The sequence below is a fragment of the Parambassis ranga genome, chromosome 22 (genome assembly GCF_900634625.1).
Source record: "Parambassis ranga chromosome 22, fParRan2.1, whole genome shotgun sequence".
Classification (NCBI taxonomy): domain Eukaryota; kingdom Metazoa; phylum Chordata; class Actinopteri; family Ambassidae; genus Parambassis; species Parambassis ranga.
Genome location: NC_041042.1, coordinates 19,715,818 through 19,729,358, shown reverse-complemented (window position 1 = coordinate 19,729,358; position 13,541 = coordinate 19,715,818).

Genomic DNA, 13,541 nt, shown 5'->3' with positions numbered 1-13,541 from the left:
TCAATGCATTTGGAACCGGGAAAATGACAAGTTTAGTTAACAAGAGCCATCTTACTGCTGCTACAACCAAGACAAAGAGCTCCGTAATGTTTTCCATCATAGGATTAGAGTATGCAAGTTACGGCTGGCATAATTAGGTCAAGTGTTTATTGCTGTAAATATGTAGATGAAGCTATGCTCACATTACAAGCCACATTGTTCCAGTCTGTTTCAGATATGCCTATCTTCATAATTACAAGTGTCTTGTATCTAACTTTAATGTGAACATTTCAGTCTCCTGAGGGGGGGCATACGTGCACATTAATAAACAATTTATTGGAAGAATAAGTTTAGCTTGTACAAGGACCTTTTGTGTTCAGAAAATCACAGTCTGTAAGCAATTAGCTGCAACCAAGTCTACAAGAAGGGCTGGAGCAGACTGTACTTCCTGAGGAGATTCAGGTCCTTCAATGTCTGCAGCAGGATGCTCCACATGTTCTACCAGTCTGTCATGGCGAGCACCATCTTCTTTGCTGTGGTGTGCTGGGGATCAGGCATTAAGGCAAAGGACGCCAACAGACTGGACAAACCTATTAAAGTCTGTTGTTGGCTTTAAGCTTGCCAACCTGGAGGAGGTTGCGAGGGAAGAGTGCTGGCTAAACTGCTGTCAGTCATGGACTATCTCTGACCCTCTCCACAACACTGTGGACAGACCTTTGAAGCAGCTTCAGCAACAGACTCCTGCTGCCCTGCTGCTCTAAGGAACGGTACAGGAAGTCATTCCTGCTGTCCGCCATCAGACTCTATAACTCATCTGTGACTGTAAAAGCTGTGTTCACAAACGTGGACTAAAGCATCATCACAGGCAGTGTTGGGGAGTAACGGATTACAAATACCGACATTACGTATTTAGAATACAAAATATGAGTAACTGTATTCTGTTACAGTTACAGTGTAAAGAGATGGTAATCAGAATACAGTTATATTGTTAAAATCAGCGGATTACACAACTATACTTTCACTCTTTATTATTATTCACTCTGCTGGATGAAAACAAGTCATATAAAAAATCATCTTCTTACAACAAAGATCCTGTTTACGGCATGTCTGACTCTCCTTATCGCTTGTCTTATTGTATATGATGGTGAATAGTCATTGGAGTGAGAGCAACTACCGTCAATACAACATCTTTGATCAAAACTAAAGGTTTTGGTTCATGTCAGCAAACTGGACAGAAAGCAGCATAGGGACAGAGAGGACAAAGCAGCCAGACTGATGGGGGTCAGAGTCAGAGTCTGAGTCTGAAGTGCTGCATGCTTATGCTCCTCAGTCATGGTGCCGGTACACGGTTAACGTCACTTGAAGGAGTGAACTAAGAACTAGTTAGCTGTTAGCTTACTCCAAAACTGAGGCTGATTAACATTAAAGTATGAACGTGTCTCTGTCAGTCAGGTAAAATGAGTCTGTTTTATGTACGTATTCAACTACTTTTTGTGTGTAAAAGGACTTTGGGTTACGTTGATTAAAAAATATATTCTTATCATCATCACGTTCTGTTTGTGTTTCTCTAAATAGAACATTGAGGTGAATGCAGTCACCTGTAACAGTCTGGACATTTTTATGTAATGTTTTATAGTGTCCTCTGTAGTAAGCAGGGACTGATTACTGCACTCATTTAAAATGCAATTCAATGTGTGTGTAAGCCAAGTATTTAGAATACGTTACTCAGATTGAATAATGTAAAGGAATACATTACAAATTACTTTTTAGGGCATGTAGTCTGTAACTGAATAGGCGTACATTTTAAAAGTATTCTTCCCAACACTGATCACAGGTGCATTTTAAACTTCTCTGTTACATTAACTGTGTTTATCTTCTCTTTGATCTGCTTCTATGTGTGTGTATGTACATATTCTTTTTTGTTGTTGCTGCCATGTGTGTGTGTATGTGTTTATTGTGTTTATTGTATTTATTGTTCTTTAAAATGCTGCTACTACAACTAATTTCCCCACGGGGATTGATAAAGTAAATCTTAATCTTAACAAAACCTTCAACTAGACACAACATTTGTTGTTTTATGACCCCTCTCCTCTCAGACCAACTTAAAAACACATACCAGTACTTTTCATAGCACACACTCAATACTTAAGCAATATCCATTAACAATACATGCAAGTAAAAGTAAAAGTAAAGTAAAAGTATAAAAAATAATATATAGTACTTAAAATCATCTGTCACCAGCATCAGAAAATGCAAACCAGTCTCATTACATAGTGTGAAATAATAATGCAATGTTGTTACACGCACAATGACAAATCACTTGTTCTTTTTTTTTTAAAGGAAAGATAAGATAAGATCATTTTTAACTTTAAACTGTTGCCTGAAACCAACCACAAGTAGAAAACAAGATCTGAAGTGGCTGTTGCAGTCAAATGTCTGTCTCAGGGACACTTCTTGAAGTGAATTAAGTCTGAAGATGATTTAATGTATGTGTCTGTGCAGGTTTGAAATTTTGTGATTTGATTTTCTTTAGCCTTGTAAAACACAACATAAAGCATGGCAACAAAGCAGCCTTCTTTTAAAAAGACACAAGTGTTTGTACATTTGGATAACATATATCACCTATTTAGGAGTGGAATTTTGTGTAAAAGAGGTGGGGACGTAATCTAAATGTCATTTTGACAGTGGAATACAAGAATCAAACATGCTGACTGTACATGTAACACTCATCTGTTTGGGTCACATTTAGCCAACAGTTGAAGTATGTTATTGGAAGAAGGGATCAGTGTGGGTGAGTCTGCACAGAGATTACATCTAACACTCAGGCCACATTCACACAGAGACAGACATTTTTGTGGGGCCTCAGAATATCCTCACTAGGATAGAAATGGAAAAGATTCTGTAGGTCAGTCTGTGTGTATAAGGTGGCCCACGGTGGTGTTATTGATGTAATTTATGGGTTTGTAAAGAACTTGCCATGACGACAAAAGTGCCATGGTAAGGTTTTTCCTTGTAAATGTGTTTGATGCTATGAAGTCTATAGCATAGACCCAAACCACCATCATTGTCTGAACCTAACAAGTCTTTTGCACCAGTGGAAGTGATGCTGGGTCATAAAGCACTTAAAAGTTTCACACGAGTCCATATTGCAGGTCAAAGCAAATATGGACTGTAGTTAGGTTCATGTACTTAGCTTATTACATGGTTTCTATTGGATTTAAAGCAAGCACAATGTTTTTAGGTATATAAATTAGGCTTTTAAAAAGTCATAGTGACAATAATGGCCAATTTCAAAAAGTAGTCTCCAGTGCAAATAAAGCATATGAGTAAGTGTTGTTTGTGTTTTCAGTTTTAAGTACCATTCCAATCCCCCATGTTCCTCCATGTTTTTTTGCAAAAGCAAAGAAAGCAACAACTGTATGTGATGACAAAAGTACCATAGGCTCCCTTGCAGTGACTTTGACAAATAGCCTATACTTACCTTATCCTTATAGGACCAAAATGACCATAATCAAGATAAATGTGGTCAATTACACCCGTATGGCTTAGGGCTCCTTAACATTCTCATGTTTCAGCTTACTGAAATCAATAAGTTATTTATTGTAGCCTATACTCCTATAATGCTGAGAAAGTGTAAGCAGCTGCACAGGTAAGAGGAAATGCGTGGGCATTTCATTTATTTTAATTGTAAAGTGATGGGCAAAATGGTGGCTGCAGGCGTTCACAGACACCCAAAGCATAGATCATTTCCGTATAATGGTAGGTGGGTGTAAGTCACTTGTGTGTTCTCTTATCACAGGCAGAGCCGTCGCAACACTATAGGCAAACTAAGCAATTGCCTAGGGCCCCGAGCATGAGAGGGGCCCCAAGACAGACGGTCAGTTAGCTACAACTGTTTTGGCCCAGTGCATTGACACATTCAGACTCCCCCCTTTGCCCCGCCCCCATGGGGCCCTGTGTCAGAGCTGCTGTTGAAGCAGAGAGGTGTAGCGGCGTGTTCAAAATAAAGGAAGAAGCACACAGGCAGGCTGCAAGGAAAGATGGCAAAAGAAAGAAGCAGAAGACAAAACGGGAGAGAGGTAAGAGTCTGTGACACAGCTGAGCCTGACCTTACTCCGCCACACTGTTTGTGTCTACTTTCACATTGTGTCACTTAAACACTTTAGAGACAAAGCATTTCACATCAATACAGTCTCCTTCATACTGCAGCCTGAATGTTAACTGTGTCGCTCTGCGTAAAAACGTCTGCTAAATGAGATAAAAACACAAATATAATAATATGATATAAAATGTAAATGTATATATAGAAACGTAAACACAGTGAAGCTGTAAGGTAGTTTGTTAGCCCATGCAGCAACAGTGTGTAGCTGCGATGCTAATGACACTTTACACAGGAGAATGTTTGTCTCGTTCACAGGATTTAGCATTAAGCTAAGTGCTGCCGTTACAACTTACTGTTAAGAGGAAAACCTGCAGTATATATTTAGTCTATATAGTGTTTATTAATGCTCAGGTGTTTCTCTGTAAATAACAAGTTAGTTAATTATTGTCATATAGTTGTGGTATTTTATGGCTTTTTTATTATCTTTTTTTATTATGTTTTTCATCAGGTGCTGTGCTTAAACACCTGTCTGTGTCTCCTCATGAAGATGCCACAACCGCCACAGATGAATGGGTGGGGCAGGCTGGCCGGCCATGGAGTAAGCCTGTTAAATGGCTGTCTCCTCTGCCCCTGACTCAAATGGGGAGGATGGTAAGCATCCAGCTCTATAGCCATATTACCATAACTGGGGGGAAGAACCTTTGGTAGAAAAGCCACATTTGGCCACAGTGTCACCCCAGACCCTGCTGCCTTCCACCAGACAGAGCATGGAGCTCACCTACGCGTTTTGCTGATGCCACCACCAACAAAAATTGCAGCTTTTTGCGAAATTTCTCTCAGTGCCTCACTTGCTTAAGGCCCGCAACACCAGTGGCAGGTCCCACACACAGCTCGCTTCTGCACAGGGGGGATGTGGCCTCCTAGCACCCCATAAAAACTGCGACACCAAATAATATGCACCAACCGGACTACCCTCAACATGACAATGGTTTGCTGAAAAAGCTGTCGCATGAACCCTCAGGGTGGATGCAGCCCGGCCAGCCTCAAAAAGCCACTGCAGGTAACCCATTACATCCTGCAGGGGACAGGAGGAAGGAGACAGACCCCTGCCACTGCACCATGACGAGAAAACTGCCCAGCAGTGACCATACAGTGCTCTCGTGGAAGGAGCTCTTGCATGTTGCAAGGTCCCACAGACTGAGGGATCAAGGCCTTCTAAGAATGACTGCCTGCAATGGCCTCGCCTAGAGCTGCAGGAGGCCCCGCGTTGGGTGCCACACCTCCCCGTCCAGCTGGGACAGGAGGTCCCCTCTCACTGGGAGCTGCCAGGGATCCCCGGCCAGCATGCTGAGGAGTAGGGGAAACCATGTTCCTTTTGGCCACCTGGGAGCCACCAGGAGGACCCTGTGACCCAACGCCTTCACCCTGTGAATCAGGGTGAGTATAAGGGGAACCGGAGGAAAGGCATACAGGAGGCCCCTCGGGCAGACATTGGCAAGAGCGCCCATCCCGAGGGGGGTGCTGGTGTCTGCCCAGGAGAACCATAGGGGACAATGAGCCGTGCCCTGTGAGGTGAACAAATCTACTTTGGTTTCCCCATACTGAGCCCAAATCATCCTCACTACCTGTTGATGCAACCTCCACTCCCCAGGTGGCAACTTGTGACGCGAGAGGCAGTTGCCCACCCTGTTCACCCTGCCCGGAAGGTGTATTGCCCTCAGAGAGGACAAGCGGGGATATGCCGAAGTTCACAGAGTTTGGGCCTCCCTCAGTAGTTCTAGTGACCTGGTCCCCCCCTGGTGATTGATGTGATACACCACTGACGTGCTGTCTGACCAAACGAGCATGTGCTTGCCCCTGAGGGTAGGAAGTGCCTGGGGGCCAAATAGACAGCCCTGAGCTCAAGTACATTGATGTGCTGCCCCCTCCATTGGGGGCTCCAGACCCCTTGGACAGAACGCATACATGGTCAGCTGAGTTGGCTGCAGGGAACTGCGAATATTAGTGAGTCCAACATGCACCGGGAAAAGGTCTGACTTACTGCCGGCAATGCGAACCAAACTCCTGCTCTGGTCATACACGGACCCCATACTCCCAGAGCACCTCCCACAAAATGCCACGAGGGACACGGTTGAACGCCTTCTCCAAGTCCACAAAACGCATGTGGACTGGTTGGGCGAACTCCCATGAACCCTCCAGCACCCTGCAGAGGGTATAGAGCTGGTCCAGCGTTCCGCGGCCAGGACGAAAACCACATTGCTCCTCCTTAATCCGAGGTTTGACTATAGGCCTAATTCTCCTCTCCAGTACCCTGGCGTAGACTTTCCCAGGGAGGCTGAGGAGTATGATCCCCCTGTAGTTGGAGCACACCCTCCGGTCCCCCTTTTTAAAAAGAGGGACCACCACCCCGGTCTGCCAGTCCAGCGGCACTCCCCCGATTGCCATGCGATGTTGCAGAGGCGTGTCAACCAAGACAGCCCCACAACATCCAGAGACTTAAGGTACCCAGGGCGAATCTCATCCACCCCCGGTGCCTTGCCACCGGGGAGCTTTTTGACTACCTCGGCAACTTCAGCACAGGTGATGAACGAGTCCACCACTGAGTCATCAGCCTCCGCTTCCATAATGGAAGGCGTGTTGGTGGGATTAAGGAGACCCTCAAAGTACTCTTTCCACCGTCCAACCACCCCCTCAGTCGAGGTCAACGGCTGCCCACCTCCACTGAATACAGTGTTGGCAGAGTTCTGCTCCTGAGGTGCCGGACGGTTTGCCAGAATCTCTTTGAGGCTGACCGATAGTCCTCCTCCATGGCCTCCCTGAACTCCTCCCAGGCCCGAGTTTTTGCCTCTACAACTGCCCTCGCTGCAGCACGCTTGGCCTGCCGATACCTATCAGCTTCTTCAGGAGTCCCACAAGCCAACCAGGCCCGATAGGACTCCTTCTTCAGCTTGACGGCATCCCTGACCTCCGGTGTCCGGGGATTGCCGCCACGACAGGCACCAGAGGCCTTGCGGCCGCAGCTTTGGACGGCTGCATCGACAATGGAGGTGGAAAACATGGTGGAAAACATGGTCCACTCCGACTCAATGTCTCCAGCCTCCCTCGGAATCTGGGTGAAGCTCTCCCGGAGGTGGGAGTTGAAGATCTCCCTAGCGGAGGGTTCGGCCAAACGCTCCCAACAGACCCGCACAGTACGTTTGGGCCTGCCAGGCCTGTCCAGCCTCTTCCCCCGCCAACGGATCCAACTCACCACCAGGTAGTGATCAGTTGACAGCTCAGCCCCTCTCTTCACCCGAGTGTCCAAAACACAAGGTCGAAGGTCAGATAACACGATTACAAAATCGATCACTGACCTCCGGCCTAGGGTGTCCTGGTGCCAGGTGCACCGATGGACAACCTTGTGCTCGAACATGGTGTTTGTTATGGACAAACCATGCCCAGCACAGAAGTCCAATAACAAAACACCACTCGGGTTCAGATCGGGGAGGCCGTTCCTCCCAATCACGCCTCTCCAGGTGTTACTGTCACTGCCCACGTGGGCGTTGAAGTCTCCCAGCAAGATGACAAAGTCCCCGGTTGGGGTGCCATCCAGCACCCCTCCCAGAGACTGTAAGAAGGTCAAGTACTCTACACTGCTGTTCGGCGCATACGCCGAAACCACAGTGAGAGACCTCTCCCCAACCCGAAGGCGCAGGGAGGCGACCCTCTCACATACTGGGGAAAACTCCAACACATGGCAGCTAAGCTGTGGGGCTATAAGCAAGCCCACACCAGCCCGCCGCCTCTCACCATGGGCAACTCCAGAATAGATGGGAGTCCAACCCCTCTCAAGGAGTTGGGTTCCAGAACCCGAGCTGTGCGTGGAGGCGAGCCTGACTATATCTAGTCGGTACCGCTCGGCCTCCCGCACAAGCTCAGGCTCCTTCCCCCCCCAGCGAGGTGACATTCCATGTCCCCAGAGCCAGTTTCTGTGTCCCGTGGTCAGGTCGCCGAGACCCCCGCCTTCGACTGCCACCCAATCCACTCTGCACCGGCCCCTTACGGTTCCTCCCACCGGTGGTGGGCCCATGGGAGGTCGGCCCCACGTCGCTCCTTCGGGCTAAGCCCGGCCGAGCCCCGTGGGGAAAGGCCCGGCCACCAGGCGCTCGCATTCGAGCCCCAACCCCGGGCCTGGCTCCAGGGTGGGGCCCCGGCTGCGCCATACCGGGCGACGTCACGGTCCTTGTTTTTCTTTTCTTCGTAAGGGGTATTTGGACCGCTCTTAGTCTGGCCCATCACCCAGGACCTGTTTGCCTTGGGAGACCCTACTGGGGGCATTAAGCCCCCGACAACATAGCTCCTAGGATCATCTGGTCACTCAAACCCCTCCACCACAGTAAGGTGGCGGTCCATGGAGGGGGAGCTGAACTTCATTACTGAATATTTGTATTGTTATTGACAACCATTTTTTTTGCTTGTTGGACAAAATGATAAGCAGACATGTTTTTGCCATTCTGTTTTTTCTTGGTGGAGGTAATTTAAGGAATTTAGGACATTTACAGGATAAGGCACAAAGAAACATAAAATGTTCCTGCATGACTTGCTGGCCTGTCCACATCCCCAAGCTACCTAATGTAAGTAAAGCTAACAATGCTTTAGCTTTGTTGAGTTTGTTGTTATTTATTTTTTTTCACGACTAGGGAAAGGTTCTGTTTGTTATTTTGGCCTTTCGTCCTCCCTGAAGTCTTGCTCCCTTTGTTGTGACCCTGGCTAATAAAATGGCACTGCATTTAAGCTACCGACTCCTGCACACTTCCTCTCAAACCGTACTGTGCTACTCCCTGCACTCCTAGACCTGCTTGGGGACGTAACATAATTTGGGGCTCATCCGGAATCTTTATGGATTGAGTACGGTGTAGAGAGAGGATTTGTTTAGGTCACACATTTGGCTGGCGAGCTGTGTGGGTGTGTGTGGCACAATGACTGACATTTTTAACATAGAGGATTTTATGCAACAACCTTTGTGGGAAAGACTGGACTCATGCCTTAAAGAGGACTTGTTTAAACTTGCTGTTCATTTGGGACTGGAGGTGACCCCTGTTACAAGAAAGACTTGAGACCTGCTGTTGCAGAGAAGCTTGTGGGGGATGGGTGCCTCACAGTAATTACTTCTTCAGTTTCTCTAGGTACTCCCCGCAGACTGGATGTTGAAGGAGTGAGACAAGCTGTAACTGTGAGGGATGGTGACGCCCCTACTGTGGCGGCTGCGAGTGAGGAGCTCACTCAATCTCCAATAACCCTTCTGTCTTCTCCAAAGCTGAAGGAAGAGACACCGTTTAAAGCCCGACTGACAAGGCTGCAACTGGAAGCTCAGGATAAGGAGTTTGACCTGAAATGACTGGAGTTGGAAACTGGCACTTAGAAGGAGTTAAAATTACGAAGATTTGAGCTGCAGCTCCAGACTGAAAAAGAAATTACCATATTTTCGCGACCATAAGGCGCACCTAAAAGTCTAAAATTTTCTCAAGTCGGCCGTGCGCCTAATAATGCAGTGTGTCTTGTGTATGGGTTGAGTACCAGACACGGGGACGTGATACGTAAACTACGTACGCTGGCAGCAATTCACCAATCAGCTGAACAGTATGTCATACGTACACTACGTACGCTAGCAGCGATGAACCAATCAGATGGATACTACGTAACACGTACACTACGTACGCTGGCAGCAATTCACCAATTAGCTAAACGCTACGGTACTGGCGCAGCAACTTCCAGCTGATTACAAAGAAAAGCTGGCCAGCTTCCGCGTCTACTGCAGTGACAAAATTGCCAGCAAAAACATCCAGCCAAGCCACATCACCAACATGGATGAAGTCCCCCTTACTTTCGATATCCCTGTGAACCAAACGGTGGAGAGAACGGGGACCAGCACGGTATCAATACGGACCACGGGGCACGAGAAGTCAGCGCTGTTGACTGTTGTTCTCGGTTCCCATGGTAATGGACAGAAACTTCCGCCTATGGAAGAGGAAGATGCTGCCTAAAGAAAGGTTTCCAGCAGGAGTCGTCGTTAAGGAGAAACGAGGAGACGAGGAGAAAATGGGAGAGTGGCTCGGGGAAGTTTATGTAAAGAGACCGGATGTTTTTTTCACGCATCACCCTCGCTGCTGATCTGCGACTCCGCGTGCGCCCGTCTCACCGCCAGTGTAAAAAACCAGGCGAAGCAGATGAATTCAGTGCTTGCCTTAATCCCGGGAGGGTTAACAAAGAACTCCAACCGCTGGACATTGACGTAAACAGGGCGTTCAAAGTAAAGTTGCGAGCGGCGTAGGAGCGATGGATGGCAGACAGCGAGCACAGCTTTACTGGGAGGCATCGAGCAGACTGTTCCTATGCAGGTGGTCATTTAGCTGACTTACAACAGCTCTTTCGAGTATTTTGGAGATAAAGGTGAGGTTGGAGATTGGTCTGTAGTTTCCTAAGACGTCCGGGTCCAGTGAAGGTTTTGATCGGAATGATCACAGCAGTTTTAAAAGCCTGTGGTACATATCCTGTTTCCAGAGACAAGTTGATCTGTCCTAATATAGACTCTCCAATCAGAGGAATAGCATCCTTGAGGAGCCGTGATGGGATCGGATCCAGAAGACAGGTAGTAGGTTTAGACTTGCTGATGCTGGTGGTCAGCTCAGGGAGGCCGATGGGCACGAAGCAGTCCAGAGTTAGATCAGGATCCGTTTCCAGAAGTGGCGGTGTATCCTCAGCGGTCACAGAGAGATTGTGGTTGATTAGTCCTCTAATAGTGGTGATTATATAAGTGAAGAAGCTCATGAAGTCTTCACTACTAAGAGCTGCAGGAATGCGAGGCTCCACAGAGCTGTGGCTCTTTGCTCTTTGCCCTGGCTACAGCATTAAAGAGAAAGCGCGGGTTGTTCTTGTTTTCTTCTATTAGTGATGAATAGTAGGCTGTCCTAGCTTTGCGAAGGGCCTTCTTATACGTCAGCAAACTGTCTCTCCAGGCCCTCTGGGAGTCATCTGATTTAGAGGACTGCCACTTCCTCTCCATCCTTTGTGCAATCCGTTTCAGTGATCGGATATTTGAGTTGTACCACGGAGCTAGCCTCTTCCGATTTGTAGTTTTCTTCTTCTTCAGTGGAGCAATCCTGTTTAAGACTGAGTGTAGTGTGTCTGCAGTGTTGTTGACAAAGCAGTCCAGTTCTGCAGGAGTAATATTTAGGTTGGTACCCCCATCAGTACTTATACATGGGACTGTGGGGAGTACTGGCAGGATTGCTGTCCTAAACTGCGATACGGCATCTTCAGACAGACATCTGCTGTAGTAGACCTTTTCCTCAGATGCTGATAGGTCTGAAAGAGTGAAGTCGAAGGTTTTTAATGAGTGGTCTGAAAGAACAGGATTTTGAGACCACACTAGCAGGTTAGATCGAGGGTGTGACTGTGACAGCATGTGGGTTCATTTACTAACTGAGAGAACCCAACTGAATCCAGTCTTCAGACTGTCGGAGTCGATGTCCATATGAATGTTAAAGTCATGTGTGTGTATGCAAACATTGTTAGTCATGTTGCCAAGAGACACCCTGAGTATAAAATGTCAACTCACACTTATAGGTTGGCTTACATCATTTATCAGTGGGCCGCTCCCAAACATTGATAGAAGGATAAATAAATTCAGTCGCCTGCTTGCACTGAATACTTGGCTGTCTAAGACCTGTGAGACACATGCAGTGACCTTCATCGATAACTTCAACCTGTTCTGGGAACGTGATGACCTGTTCAAAGGAAGAGGCCCTCATCTGAATGGACGTGGACTGAGGCGGCTAACCGATAATCTTCTCCACTCTGTGAGACACCAAAACGCCTCCGACCCCCCCTGGGCCCGACCTAAGGCTCCACTGCAAAGTGAACACCAGCTGCAGGGGGACAACAGCAGGACCGCTTCACTGGATCTCCCCACCTCACCTCCTCCACTACAGCCCTGCACCCCCTCAGCTGCATCCTCTTCCAACTCCTCAATATCCATCTCCCCCCCTGCTTCACCTCTTGGGTTTCCAAGTCACATGGAGAGTTTGGTGAAGTCTGGGATCAAAATGGTCCCCCTCACCCCCAATCTAGCCAGATCAAGAGTCCTATCCTCAACACTGCAACACCCAGCAGCATCCCCCCAGACACCTCCCTCAAGGCCCCCAAGATGCAGTATCTCCCCTCCGTCCTCCCCCCAGATTATGCAGCTCAGGTCAACCCAACCCACCCCTCCCTCTTCCACTCCCCTAAGCACACCATCTAAGCCTCCCCGGCCACCATCCAGACCACTGGCCACTAAGGCCAGCACCAAGATTACAATCAGGGACTAGGACACCCAGGGCTTCTGCTGTTTGAGGACTTGTACCCATAATAATCCCACTACCAACCTGAGGCCCAGGGAGAGAGCACTCTCCCACAGCGTAGCTTCATCAATTCATGTTTTGATAAGTAAAAGGAAAAGAAAGCCCCATCATCCAAGAAATGTACTATCAAATTTAAAATCTATTCAATGTCAGCCAACCAGTCTGTCCCTGAACATAGACAGGACACAGGTTTTAATACATTAAATTTAGCTCTCTTAAATGTTAGGTCTTTGGCAGGCAAATCATTCTTAATTAATGATTTTATTCAAAAGCACCATCTGGATTTTATGTTTTTAACTGAAACTTGGTTGGGGCAAGACAATAGTGCAGCAGTTCTTATTGAGTCTACTCCTCCTAACTTTGGTTTCATGAGTGAAGCAAGATTGCACAAGAAAGGAGGAGGAGTTGCCATTTTGTTTAATGACTGCCTCCAGTGCAAAAAGGTATCCTATGGAAAGTTTGACTCTTTTGAATGTGTTGCTCTTCAGCTAAAATCCTCCTGTCAAGCAGCCTTTGCAGTTATTTACAAAACCCCAAAATACAATGCAAAGTTCTTTGATGAGTTTGCCAAACTATTGTCTATTATGTGCATTGACTTTGATTGTGTTGTCTTAGTGGGTGACTTTAACATTCATGTTGATAATCCTAATGATGGAAGTGCCAAAGAACTCTTTAACATCCTGGATAGCTTTGGGCTTTCACAGCATGTAACAGACTCAACACATAACAAGGGACATATACTGGATCTAGTTATTTCCAAAGGTCTGAACATCTCTGAGGTTGTGGTGACCGATGTTGCTCTTTCTGATCATTACTGTGTTGCGTTTAAAACGACCAACCCTGCTAATCCCAACAAGGTAGAAGGAAAGGTGATCAGAAAGCGTCACATTAATGATAACACCTGTGCACTGTTCACACAGGCTTTTGTACCATCACCAACCCTGCCCACAGCTCCTGTTGATGACCTTGTAAACAGTTTCAGTTCCAAAGTTATGACTGTTATTGATTCAATTGCCCCAATCAGAACGAAAGTTCTGTCAGGAAGGAAAAAGTCACCTTGGAGAAATGCCACACTGGTT